Consider the following 13,943-nt stretch of genomic DNA (forward strand, 5'->3'; position numbering starts at 1 on the left):
CAACCTTGCCTTGTTTTTCGTTCGGACCTCAATACATCAACGGCTCTGACAGTTCCTAAACAGAAATAGGTTTCCAGACACTGAAAAAAGTATTCTCTGATTCTTCCACAAGCATATAGTATGTAGAACTTCCAGTCCATGGAAAACAAAACAAACAGTGAAAATATCATTCCCCTGGGCAGAGGAAGGCATTTGTACTGCTTGTGACTTCTTACAAGTCAAAATCGGTGAAGCCAAAAAGATCTACGACATCAATCGGTGTTTCCAACTAAACTGTGTCCATCTAGATACATCATTTTACTGTTTCAGGCTTGCAGTCATGTATATTTCCTATTTTTAACACCTCCCTAGCAGGGGGAATTTCCCATATAGTGGGAAAATCTGTGGCAAAGCACTGCTGAACAAATGTCTCTTGAGTCTGCAGTATTAAGGCAACTTTGATTACATAGAAATAGAGATGTAGAACAAAATCATTTCTATGGAAAATCCTAGAGAATCTAGCCATAAACCAGTTGCAAAAACTGTCACAGAAAATAGACTTATGACTATATGCAGGCGGACTTCGTGCCTTGCCATAACACTCCCTGATTTTACATGTATGTGGATGAAATGCAAGGCTTGTTTCCCTCCCGGATGGTAAAAATCTCTCTCTCAAACTTTGGAGTCTGGGAAAACTCTTTGACCATCACTTGGTGGTGGACTTCAATCAATTTTTCGCAAATTGAATCCTAAAAAAAAGTTTGCCTACCTCTCCTCACACATCAGCCATTCTCCCACTCCATAGAAGGTCACCTAAAATCTGGGTGACCTTATGGGCTCCAACTTGCTACTGGACTCCTAGGTAACGACAGTGGCAAGTGTTTACTTCAACAAACTCGGGTTTCTCAAAAAGACACTCACTTTCATCAATGTCAATTATATCTTAGTAGTAAATGCTTTACTCCAATCTAGGCTAGATTACACACACATACTCTATTTTATCTAGCCACTCCTAAAAATCACTTTCTTCATTGTCAGCTGGTCCACAATGCTGCTGCTGGCCTGTTTTTTAGGGGCAACCAGACATGAACATATTTCAACAGGTTAAGGTCCTTTCATTAGGTTACCATAAAGCATAGGTTCTCCAGCAAAGTTTTGACCATTGTTCATAAAGTGATATACCAGTACTTCTTAAGTTGTGCGGCCTAAAGATTTATTTTGCATAAGCAGAACTGGGATCTACAATCCAAAATCATCTTCTACGTGTGAATACAAAAACAAGGACAGTGCACTGTGGTGATTGGTTGTTCTTTAGTGAACTCAGGAACTCAATACCTTGAATTTCCGAGATGAACCAAATTTGAGCTATTTTGCAAGCTCAAGAAAAACTGTTTGCCCTTATGCTGTAATTTATGCCAAGTTGGCCAATCTCCACTGTTATTTTTTTGTTTTTGTTTCTTTTATCCAGATGTGTTTGATTACTTAGCAATAATGAACTCTGTGATCATACACTGTAGAAATACATTTAACATGATACCTCCTTCTCATTTTGCATGTTATATATTTTCCTTTTATCTTTTTGGATTTGCATGATTGCACTGCCTTTTTTTTTGCTATACCACATGAAAACAGTGCACTCTTCCCTGAAGCGTCCGCGAATAAGAGTTCATTATAAGAGCCTCTCCTACAGTGTTTAAAGTTAGTATTCACCAGGTTGTCCAGCTTGGTCTGTGCTGTGGTCTGGGATCATCTTCTCTACAATACAATAAATGTTGTTTGGAGCCATGGGATTGTCTCTATTCATGATCTCAATAAAAATTCATTCCGTATCTCTCCACAAATTCTAGCTCTCTTGTTGACTAATAGCTGGTGGAATTTTCCTGATGCTGTGAGCAAATTCCACACAAAGACGAATGAGATTATTAGTCTTTTTGACATTATTATGTGGAGCTCTTTGCAGAGGATAAATATGCTCTTGTGTCTATCTCGTAGGTTAGTCAGTATTTATATGGGTTTACACTCCCCAAACTGTCAGAGGCCCTGGATAATAACCGTGAACAAACACTCTCTCTGGAGAAGACAACAGAGACACTGCAATGAGCGGTGCCAGTGGCTGAAGGGGACCAAGCCACTTCCCCTTGCTGTATACCTTAGTAGGCTAAAGAAAAACGTAAATGACACGACAACTCCTCAATAGGTAAAGAGGATCTCACTGAAGGCCCTTGTATGTATCGGTCTATATCTTGTATGGAGTTTTTTTGATAAAAACAGACCAGTCTTAATGTATAAAGTCATGTGGAAGGAGCAAAGCCAATGGGTCAGACGTGTTTTTTTAAATCTGAAAATGTTCCTTCATTGATTGGAGAGTCTGCAAATGTATGGATAGATAAATGGGGACATTGACTAGGTGGATGAATGGATAGATGAGTGAATACATTATTCCATGAATAGGGGTATGATGAGTGCATGATTGCTGAAGATGGTGTGTCTTAGTACTTGAATGTATAAATTAGTAAGTGAATAGAACTGGCAATTGGAGAACCACCACCTATCACCAAGCTTACTGCAGCTACCCCTGGCATCCTAGCCTCAGTCACCCAAGTGCTCACCTACCTCTTAATCCATTTAAAACAACTTGTAAGTCCCAAGACTACAACTGCAAAAAGTTCCATTCATACTCCGTCATCTTAACAAAAGCATAGGTAGGTGACAATTTGAGCATCAACTTGAAGAGGAAAGCAGCCACTGGTGTGTAGTCTAGTATTGCATTCAAGATCAGAGGCACATGGAGGCTCAGCATGGATGTGTGGACCCCACTTATGATCTGCCATTGCAATGCTTATTTAAGTTCAAAAGACATCTGTTGCCTACACTGGCTTGACCATATCATCATTGATCATTTGATCCTGTAGCTCTGCCAGGTGCCAGACATCAGACATTAGACTTACTCATTTCAGTGTGATGGTCCGCATCACCACACTGAAATGCAAAGTCACACTTTTATAGAGCTTCAGCTCTCAAGCCGGAGTGCTGTTATGTGCAGGTTACAGTGCGCGGTCTGCACTGCTTGTGGCAGGGTTGGGGGAGACTGGCTCAGCTCACAACTGGGCTGGCTTAGGCAGTCTAAGAGGCTACAATGCAACAAGAAAGTTAATTCACTGCCACAGAAATGCATTCAGGTTCACTGTCTGTGACGTGATGTCACATGAACGGAGTCACATTTAGTCAGTCTTGAAAATGGCATGTGGCTTCTGCAGCGAGAGAGACCGTCAGGAGAGGACAGACTTGCTCTCTTCACACATTGGCGGGCCTGCCCAGTTCAAGCAGACTTGTTTGTCAGTCTTAGAAGTGTACTCGGCAGCAGCTGCTCACAAGACGCATTTGTTGACACTCAGTCAGACCTTGCAATAATGTGACAGACAGTCAAGTATGTTGATCCGCGCCAGGCCCTGACCCAGTCTGGACTACCGCCGGAGTGGTGTTGCCTTATAGGCAGGCTGCTGGAGTGCAGTCTGACAGGAGTGTGCTGCAGCCAGGCATCATAAGGCATGTTGCAGTGCAGCCGATGAGGAGTAGTTGACTTGACTCCTGAAGGAGCGTGCCCACAACCGAGCCCATGCAGGGGGTGGCTGGCATGATATCAGACTGTGCACGCTAACATTAAGGGGATAATTATGATATCAGGTGGACTTGAGTCCTGACCGCCTAATTAAGATGTTACCAAACACTGTACGGTCGCATTCCTCCATTTACCTATGGGAGCATGCATTACGGCTGTAAACCGACCGCCCGGAATACATGCTGCCATAGAGAAATGGGAGGTTCAGTTCATCCCTCCACCCAGTGGCAGGCACCCGTAGGTGCCTGCCACTGGGTGCAGGCAGGGGCACCCATGCCCCCCTTGGGGGCCCCAAACATGCTTTTTTTTACATGGTTTCCATGTCGAACAGGTAGGCATGGAAACCATGCCAGAACACGTGCTTCGTAATTCCAAGGGCGGGAAGGCCTTCCCTTTGGAATTACGAGCCAGTTCAGACTGGCCAACGGGCTCCTTGAGCCCGACGGAAGGCAAAAGGAATGACCGGCTAGTTTAGTTTCTGACCGCCAACATTGTAATGCGGTGGGCAGAAAGTAAACAGAGCAGCTGATTACCATGCGGCCCGGAAGGCTCCGACCATCAGTCAGTGCCTTTACGGGCCACATCGTAATCAGCCCTTAGGTGTCACTAACTAGTACCTGTCCTTCAATCTTCAAGTAACGTGGTGGCTGGTTTAGGTTACAGCCACCTCCAGAGGTCTGGGGTGTTGCATTAAGGTGGCGGTAGAGTAACATTACAGCTGAGAGTGCATACCCGCTCTATAGGCAACCAACATGACCTACTCCTCCTGGCATACCCCCATCCCCAGGGATGGGCTGGGAACACAAGAATATATTTCTATAACAAATCTTTGGCCCTGGCATAAGAATGAAGCATAAACCAGGTACAATTCTGTAGCTTTAAACTGAATTCAGAGAACCTCTCCTCCTGACAGCAGTGTGAGAGCACATCAGGACAAAACCGCACACACACAATCCCCCATTGGCCAGTAATGGAAGATTTCTTAAGCCCCGTCTGGCTCAGAGTGAGCAAATCACATGCTGACTTTGTTTCTTTCAGTAAAGCTCTTGATAGGCTCTTATCACCATCCGGCTAGACAATGGCAATGCACTCTATGCAAGTTCCACAACCAAACTCATGAAAAGACTCCAGACGATCCAGAAAGCAGAAGCCAGACTGATTCTCGACCTACCCAAGAGGACCCACATCAACCAACACTTGCAAATTCATGCTTCTGACCCACTCCTACAAAGCCCTCCACGACCAAGAACCCACTTTTCCACCATCCTCCAAGGAACCACTGCTCCACTCATCTTGCCATCGCAGATACCATGCATCCATCACTGCTGCTCCAGAGGACGCTCCTTCTCACACTTTGCTGTCAAGTCCTGGAACACCCTCCACCTCTGCACTTCACCCTCGCTGGCCCACTTCAGGAAGGGACTCAAGACCTGACTATTCAACTGATACACGCAGCGCAGTGCCTGGATAACATCTCGGGTGATTAGGTGTGCTATTTAAATACCTGATTGATTGATCAATATATACATTTACCCAGACCCCGGCATCCGCAGAGACCATGCCCTCATGTGGATCTTGATGGCAGAGCAGGCACTAAGGTGCCCTTCCATTTCTGTTGCTTTGTAGCAGTTTTTACATCTTCTTAGAGTTTCTTGTTGCTCAAATGATGTCATTTCTGATATTTGTTTCCCTCCTCTTCACTGCATAATTTTGCTTACAAGAAAATGTCACATTTATAGCCATTGACTGTCACTCATAATTGCACTGAAATTATGAAAATGTCCCACATAAGAAATCTGAAACCTTGATAGCTCTGATCCTGGACATCCTGGATTTTAAAGTATAGCACTTCAATCATGTGCTTTTCTCAGATAAGACAATCTCTCCTAAAGGCTATTCAAAAGTTGCAAACACAGGCTTGGCTGCACCATGCATTGAATAGCACTGCTAACTATCTCATATCATTCCTCATTATACTAAACACATGATGCATTCCTGACAGAACATAGAAGTGTGTCTGCCATCTGGAACCAAATCCATTTGTGGACTCCATCCAGATTCTCCCTTTGGGAATTCCTGGAACATTTTGTATTAAAATTTGTTTAGTGCCCTTTCCACTCGCATAATGTTTCCTTTGTTTTTTAATCACCACTTTATCATTTGAATACAAGTGCATTGACAAAATAAACCAGTTTTCTAGTGCAGTGTTAAGATAAATGCTAGCAGGCATGACTGTGCTATTGCACATGTGAATGTAAAAAAAGAATCAACATACGTCTAAAAGAATGTTAACGCTGAAAAAAATAATTGGGAGGTCCTAGAAACTGACTATGCAATAGTATTCTATAAAAAAAAAAGATGCCAACGTTAGTGTTGTACATTTCTAAGATTTTTCAATATGCCTACTTCCTATTACTTTGCATTTTTCCAAAACGCTAAATGGTGCACTTTGTTATGAGCCATATCCATGCACTTCGCACGAATGTGTATGTATAATATTGAATGCCTTAATTACTGTGGGCTCAATTACGAATCTGGCAGTCCACGGACTTTCAATCTTGTGGAGGCACAGCGGCGGTCTCCGTACTGCCCTATTATGATTAGGGTGGTCGGATAGCCATTGCACTGCTGCAGCTGTCGTTACCTGACAGTGTTGCGGCGGTTAGGAGGCATCAATATGCTTGGCAGGGCTGACGCGTTCCTACCAAGCATATTAGGAGTTTCCTCGCCACCATGGTTTTAATGGCGGTTCCTCCTCCATGAAAACCCTAGCGGAGAGGAAACAACCTTGAGGGCCCCCTTTGCCTCTGGGCCTTTGGGTGCATGAAAGGGGGCACATGTCCTGCTGTGCAGGAACTGTTTGTGGCGTTTCCATTTTGGTGCCCATTTTTAGAGGCACCACTGTGGGAACGCCAAAAAACAGACCACCAGACAGAAGGAAACTCCTGATCTGGCGGGAGGCCCGAACACAGGTTTGGTGGTTCGGCAGTGGGGCGGTCCCAGCACCACACCACCAAACTCATAATCAAGCCCTTTTCCCTTCCATTGGTACCTAGTAGTAGTACAAGTATAGGTCACAAGAGCTGAGAGGCCAACTCTGTTTAACAAAAGTTTGCCTTTCATCTCTTATCCACTGACTTTAGTTTACCATAAAATGAGTAGGACAATGGCAGGACGTCAGTCTGATATTAGTGGCACCATGCTTAGTCTCCTGACTTTGCCGATGGCACTTTTGCTTTCTTGGTCTTGTAGTTTTGATATTTCTAGTTTATATTAATCAATTCCAACCTGGCATAGCCTGTGATGGTCCTGATGTGTATCTCACATAAACCTGGCAGCATCTGATAGCTGCTGTAAACCGTCTCAGACTGATACCTCCCTGCTAGTAGTGGGCTTTGGCTTCCTGTAAAGGGTATCATACAATACATTATTACAGTGAATTCTTTGTGACCAGTGATGTTTAACTCATTCACACATTTTGGTGGTTTCTCTGCCTGCATCATCACTGGCAGCACTTCCTACCTGCAACGAGGCCCATACTGGGGTGGTACTTCGTTCCCCAGCATTTCCCCTTAGTCAAGGAGGGGCCACCTGATGCTGTAAAAGTGCTGCTGGACTCCTGCAGAGTGGAACATTAATTTCAGTGGTTTCTCTGACTGCATCAGTACCGCCCACACTTCCTACCTGTGAAGAGGACCTTGCTGGGGAGGGTTATTGTACCCCAGCATTCCTCCTGAGTCAAGGAGGGCCCAACCAATGCTTTAAAAGCGCCGCTCGACTCCCGCGGCGTGCGACATGCGTGGACTGTACTTGTCCCCAGCCAGACGAGGCTAGTCCCACTCTTATCATTCTGCAGCCTTGCCAGGGTAGGACTCTCTTGGATTATATTGGCTCTCCTCAACTATGCTGACTTGTCAATCATGGGGGAAGAAAAAAACTCTCCCTGTACCCCGCTATGACGAGCCCTAAAGGAGCTGCTATGTCTCCCCTTATCACCTCTTATCTATCCAGCATCATGGGTGCCATCTCCACAGAACTTTAACTTCTTGAAACAACACATTGATGCAGTCTAAAAAAATGATCAATGTCCTGCCTTGCTCCCTATTACCATCATCAGAGGCACTCTCCCTCAATTAATACCTTAAAAACACAACAGGTGCCTTCTGCCCTTAAAAGAAACCCCTGTGTTGTGCATATCGCTGCCAAGGACACCATCATTGTTTGCCCCTCATGTTCCCCTCTAAACTCCTCCAGATCGCCCTCCTCAACGAAGACGCAATAAAGGCAAAACCAGAAAGGGAGAGGCCAAGACCACCAACCCACCTGTTAAAGTAGCCATGCCCTACACTTTACCAAATCCACATAGTACCCATGATCATGATATCAGTACTGTCATTCACAGTGTTCGTAAATCTTTCTTTGATAATGCGAAATGTCTGCTGAAAGAACTTCAACATCCGTTCGATATGGGAATAATGGGGAATGTACCCATCCTTTTAAGATCTTAAGGGGGTAAGGCAGGGTTGCGTCCTCGCTCCATTTCTCTTTTCTACCTATACAAACTGAGTGGAAAGGGCACTTGTGGGCACCACCCTGGACGTCCCTGTGTCTGCTTCCCATCTGTTACCTACTTGGACGTATGCTGATGACGCCGTACTGATTGCTAGAACAGGGCTAGGTCTCCAGACTCTCCAATCAGCCTACGCGACTTTCATGGCCTCACTGCACCTGAACGTCAACCAAACAAAATCATTTGTAATTGCAGCTGGGGCAAGGTAACGAGGCAAAACCACATGTTTTCATATGGATTCGGGGAAAATTGAGGTAGTGGACTCCTTCCCTTATTTGGAGGTACTCTTTGATCAAAACCAAATGTGGTCACAACTTGAGGGAAGAGCCCTGGGAATGGAGAGAAGCCTAATGGCGATTATGCCCTTTTCCAATAAGTTGGGCTCTAAGCCACAAGTCCCCCCATTAAGAAAATCTACCACGCTAAAACAAAGTCTGCGGCAACATATGGGGCAGGGGTCTGGAGAATGGCACCAATTGACTCACTGCAAATAATTGAGAATACATTCTTTAAGTCACTAGTGTCCCTCCCGCAGTCTTACTATCCTAGATTACCCCCTAAATCAGACTAGCTCCGATCTTCCTGTGGCTCTCCATATGGCGTCGGTATACGGTGAATCTAACCCAAAAATATCAGCAGAGATTGCCATAATTTGAGAATTACATCAAAATCAGATGGCGGAATAATCTAGAGCGGTAGTTGACCATTATGGGACATTATGGGACAAAAAGAACCATTTAAGGACCAGACAGCCCGTAGAAGGATATCTAGACAAAGACTGGTTGATATACTTAACCAGAGGGCCCAATGTCTCAGAAGGGAGAGGAACTACAATAAACAGTCTGTTCTTTCATACCAACTAGTTCCTCCATTGTTAGAGGAAGGTTATTTCTATTTAACGGATATTCTGCTGTCACAGCACAAATGTATTTTAACACGTTTACGCTTGAACCGCCTCCCACTGAAGCTAGATTTTCCAGGGAAGAGGTTTAAACACTTATCTCTCACAGTGCCTTTGTGACATGCAATCACCCCAGACTGTTCTTCATCTAATGTTCTTTTGTGGGTTTTATAAGAGGGAAAGAATTTATAAGAGGGAAAGAAATTAATAAATTGCCCCGAATTTAAAGCAGTACAAGTTTGGTCCGTGTCGATTTGCACTATATTTTTTTAAATCACCTCCTGACCCCCCCCCCCTAGTTTGTTTTGAAGTAGCACGATTCTGGTGGGTATGTATGGCCAAAAGGAAGCAGATGGGTTTATGACCACCTATGGGTTCCTTCTGCAATTCACTGGGTAGAATTTATTGCTTTAGTTAAAATGTATTTTAACCCACAACTGAAATTGACGCTTGTATCTATTTTAATTTGGATGGGTACACTGAATTTTATTTTTATGTATTTTAAATGAATATGAACTTGGGATTGTATGTTGATTGCTGTACTTGTTCCTAATTGTTTTTATTCTTATGTACTTTTATGATCTTAATTGGAAAGATCGAATAACGTTTTTAAAGTAGAAGTAAAACTTCAACATTCAATATTGTCTCATCTGAGTCGACTAAATGACAAAGTACAAGACCCAAGCAATTACCACCAGAAGCCTCACCAGCCCCACCCTCCTGAGCCTCCACAACTCACATCTTTAAACACCTCCATCGTTTCTACATCTAGTACTCTGCCATTAGCCAGCATTTTTATCCGTCCTGCACTGGCCCACCCATTCCCATCTACAGCTCCCTGAAATCAAGCCAGCAGCCCACAGGGTGCCTGCTCTACCAAAAAATCACTAAGTGAATTCTAGGGGTCCTGAATCTGCTGTCCCTTGCAATTCTGACCGCCAACAACTGCCTCCTGATTGCACACCCTATGTTATCGTTATTACATGTGTGACCCCATTGTGCAACGACAGTCTCGAAGATTGGTTCTCTCTTAAATGTAGAGTAGTCCACTAGCTTGCCTAATCCGGAGGGGGTTCTGACTTGATGGATGACATTATCTTGGTACAAAGGCTCGGTTGGTTTGGTTATGTCCCGAAGTCCCTTAATGGAGACTGTTTAGTCATTAATCTTAGACACCCGTGGCTGGTGGGTGCCTTATTGCAGTGTTTGGACTCTTCGACCTCTGGGTACGCCAAGATTCATGCTCTACCGCTTCACTACTTTTATTGCCCACCCCTTCTACCGGGCAGGCCAGAACGATAATCAAGCATGAGTCTGTGCCATTGCACAAACCTACAGTCTGTGTTGTTCATGAGAATCGATTCACTCTACTGTCTAGACTCTCAGATAATGATTGACTTGCCTGTTCAACATCCCTGTCAGTTCACAGCACTCCCACCCATGCCAAGGTGCCCAGGTGGGAAACGCTTCCTCTCCTGGAATTGTGCTAGTATCAACAAGAAACTGGATAATGTGGACTGGCTGGAAACTATTAAACAGTATGATGTGGTGTGCTGTAAAGAAATTTGGGCTATAAGCAACTTCCATATAAATTGTTATCAATCTTTCAGTCTTTCTGCCACAGTACACCCTCCCTGTCAGGCCACCCTAAGGGTGGGTTAGGGGTGATTAACTTCCTAGATTAGTTGGGCATAGGTACTTTTTACTTTTAGTCAGGTATGTCGAGGTACCTGTCGGATCTCACATGGGATTTTTTTACATCCACATACAGAGAAAAACACACACATACACTCACTCTAATCTGTTTTGAAGGTCGTACAAAAAATTTGCTTATTTTGCAAACTATTGTGTTTTTAACTTAACAATGCACAGTACTCACTCCCTTGTCTCTCAAGCTCCCTGATTCCCTGCTTCTTATTTTAATGATATGCCATCATGATGGTTAGAAAATCTGACGTTCAGCCGCCACCCCCCCCCACCCCCCCCCCCAAATCTTGCAGGCTAAGCTATGCCTGTGATAACCTGGCTGAACAGTGTTGATGGTGGGGTGCGTGCTTCACTGGTCCATGAATGCTCAATGGCTCTTTAGTGCATAGGGAGATCTTCTGTGCAATCACTTACCTCCTGACTGTAGCAAATAATGTTTAAAAAAAAATAATACCTCTTCGTGGAAGACTTTCTCCTGTTATTAAGTTAGCCTGCCACCTTGTCTCATTTGGTAGATATGGCGGCCTTGGGCTCAGAGTAAAGTAGGGCTATTAAATGATTTTCGGTCCAAACCCAAACCACTTGAGAACGTGGTAGATAAAAGGCCAGTAAACCCTATCAAAGGCCTTTTCTGCATCTAACACAATTGCCGCCAAGGAGTCCGGATAATGTGATGATTTAGATAAAATGCGTGTATTGTCATGTATTGTATGTTGCGACCTTTGACAAAACCTGATTGTTCTTTTCCAAGCAGCATGGGAAGATGTGGTTCTAATCTTAGGGCTAGAGCTTTCGAGAAAATGTTATAATCTACGTTAACTAAGGATATGGGTCTATAATTCTTACAGCAACGTAAACCTTATTAGCCTTTGGTATTAGACAGATCAAGGCTTCGGAAAAAGAGCCAGTGGAATTACGGGAAGCGATAAAGGAAGAAAGAAGAGTGTAAGTGTGGGAGTAATAGATTAACAAAATGTAAATAAAATTCCACTGTGAAGCCGTCTGGGCCTGGGGCCTTGTCTTTTTTAAGAGTTTTTAAAGCATTTAACAATTCTGTTTGTGTAAGTTCAGCTTCCAAAGAGGCTAAATCTAATTGAGAATTAATGTTTTTGAATTGTGGAGAAATATTGGGATATGTCTGGATCTGAGGGTGTGTTTTCTGATGTGTAAAGGGATTGATAGAAATGTACAAATTCTTGGAGTATTTCAGTGTCATTGAATTTCGGTGCTTGGCTATCCTCTATAATGGAATCAATATGAAGTTTCTGTTGTTTAATCTTTAGACAATTGGCTAGAAGTTTGCCTGATTTATTTTGGCCACCATAATACTTTGCTGAGGATTTCAGTAAGTATAGGGAGGCCTGTTCGGTAGTGGATTCGTTAAAAGCGATTTTTTGCAGTGATGAGATCTTTAAGGGAGTCCTTCGACTTGGAGGTGTGGAAGGAGTGCTCAAGTTTTTTAATCTTAGCAAGAAGTGTGTTATGTAATATCTAATGATGAAATCCCGAGCTGTGGCCTTTAGGGTGTCCCACACTGTATGAAAGGAGACATCATTCGTTAAATTAATGTGAAAAAACTCTTGAGCGAAAGAGGTAAAAGATTAATTGAAATTAGGGTCAAGGAGTAAGGAATTATTGAAATGCCATTTTTTTTGGCAATGTGGATTGATTTAAAATGTCTAATTGAATTAAAACAGGTGCATGATCCGAAATGAGAATAGGGCCTATGTCAGCAGAATGTAAGGATTGGGAAATGTTGTGTGAAATAAAAATATGGTCTATTCGAGATTGTGTTTGTTGTGGAGAGGAAAAAAATGAGTATTCTCTTGTGGATGGGTTGCAGAGGCGCCATGAGTCTAATACGTTTCTTCGTTGAATAGTTTGTGTGAAAACTGTGTGGTGTGTTTGGGATAAAGGGGGATTTAGAATTTCTATCAATAAAAGGGTCCATCACTTGGTTGCAGTCTCCTGCAAGAATAAAGTTTTCTGATGGGTACTTGAGCAATAACTGAGATATACAAGACCAAAACGTGGCATCACCGCTAGGAGGGGCATAAATGTTAAGCAAAGACAGAGGGGTCTTCCCCCAGCAGGAGGTTAGTGAGAATCCACCTACCCTCTGTGTCGGATTCTTGAGATACAAGCTTGGCATTCAGGGCCATCTCCTGGTGAGAAAAAGATTTCATCAACCCAATTTCTTTTGAGTTTTAGTGATTCACCTTCCGTGAGATGTGATTCTTGCAGTAACGCAATATTAACATCTAATTTGGAGAGGTGAGATAAGACTCTGTCGCTTAATGGGGGAGTTAAAGCCTCTTGACGTTCCATGTGACAATTTTCAAAAACATTTGTGAGATGAAAGTAATAAAAACATAAGTAAACCAATAAAATCTCGTAAATTGTGAACAATAGTACATGTGAAAAATTCAACAATAAGAACTATAAAAAAACATTAAAGTAAACCTTATATTAGGTACGAAGATATTAAAAGTTAAAACCAATTGAGAGAAGCTGAAAAGGTGGGAAAGATGAAGAAAAGGAAGAAGCAAGATTGGAAAAAGAGGCAAATGATAGAAACATGTATGATAAGAAGGAAGAAGAGGGAAAAAAGGAGAAGGGGTGAGAGCTATAATGAAGAATATAGGAAAAAAGATCATATCCACAAAGAAGTCAAAACAATGGAAGGTTGGGGGGGGGGGGGGAGACCACATGGAACCATGATGTACCCAAACTCCATGAGGTAAGGCAGGGAAGACTTCGGGATGTAAACAACATTCAAAACTAAAAGGTCAAGCACATTAGGTTAGGTCCTGTGTAAAAAGAAACAACAAATGGTTAATACAAACAGGATGGAATATGTCACAACACATTATGACATCAGACACTATGAGGTTATAATCTGAAATGGAAGAAAATAATGAGAACAAACAGACCATTATACCATGACAAAATCCATTCTAGAATTCTGTAAGTAAAACATACTGAAAAGCTAAATCCTATTCCAATATATAACAGAAGAAGAGCTATTTAGAGATTAATGAGATCAAACAAACCATTATACCATGGAAAAAGGTATACTAAACTTCTATAGTTAAAACAGCACACTGAGGATTTAATCCCTATTCAAATATATTCCAGAAGATAAACTATTCAAAGCGAGTGCTGGA

This window comes from Triturus cristatus, chromosome 9 (assembly GCF_964204655.1).
Source record: "Triturus cristatus chromosome 9, aTriCri1.1, whole genome shotgun sequence".
Lineage (NCBI taxonomy): Eukaryota > Metazoa > Chordata > Amphibia > Caudata > Salamandridae > Triturus > Triturus cristatus.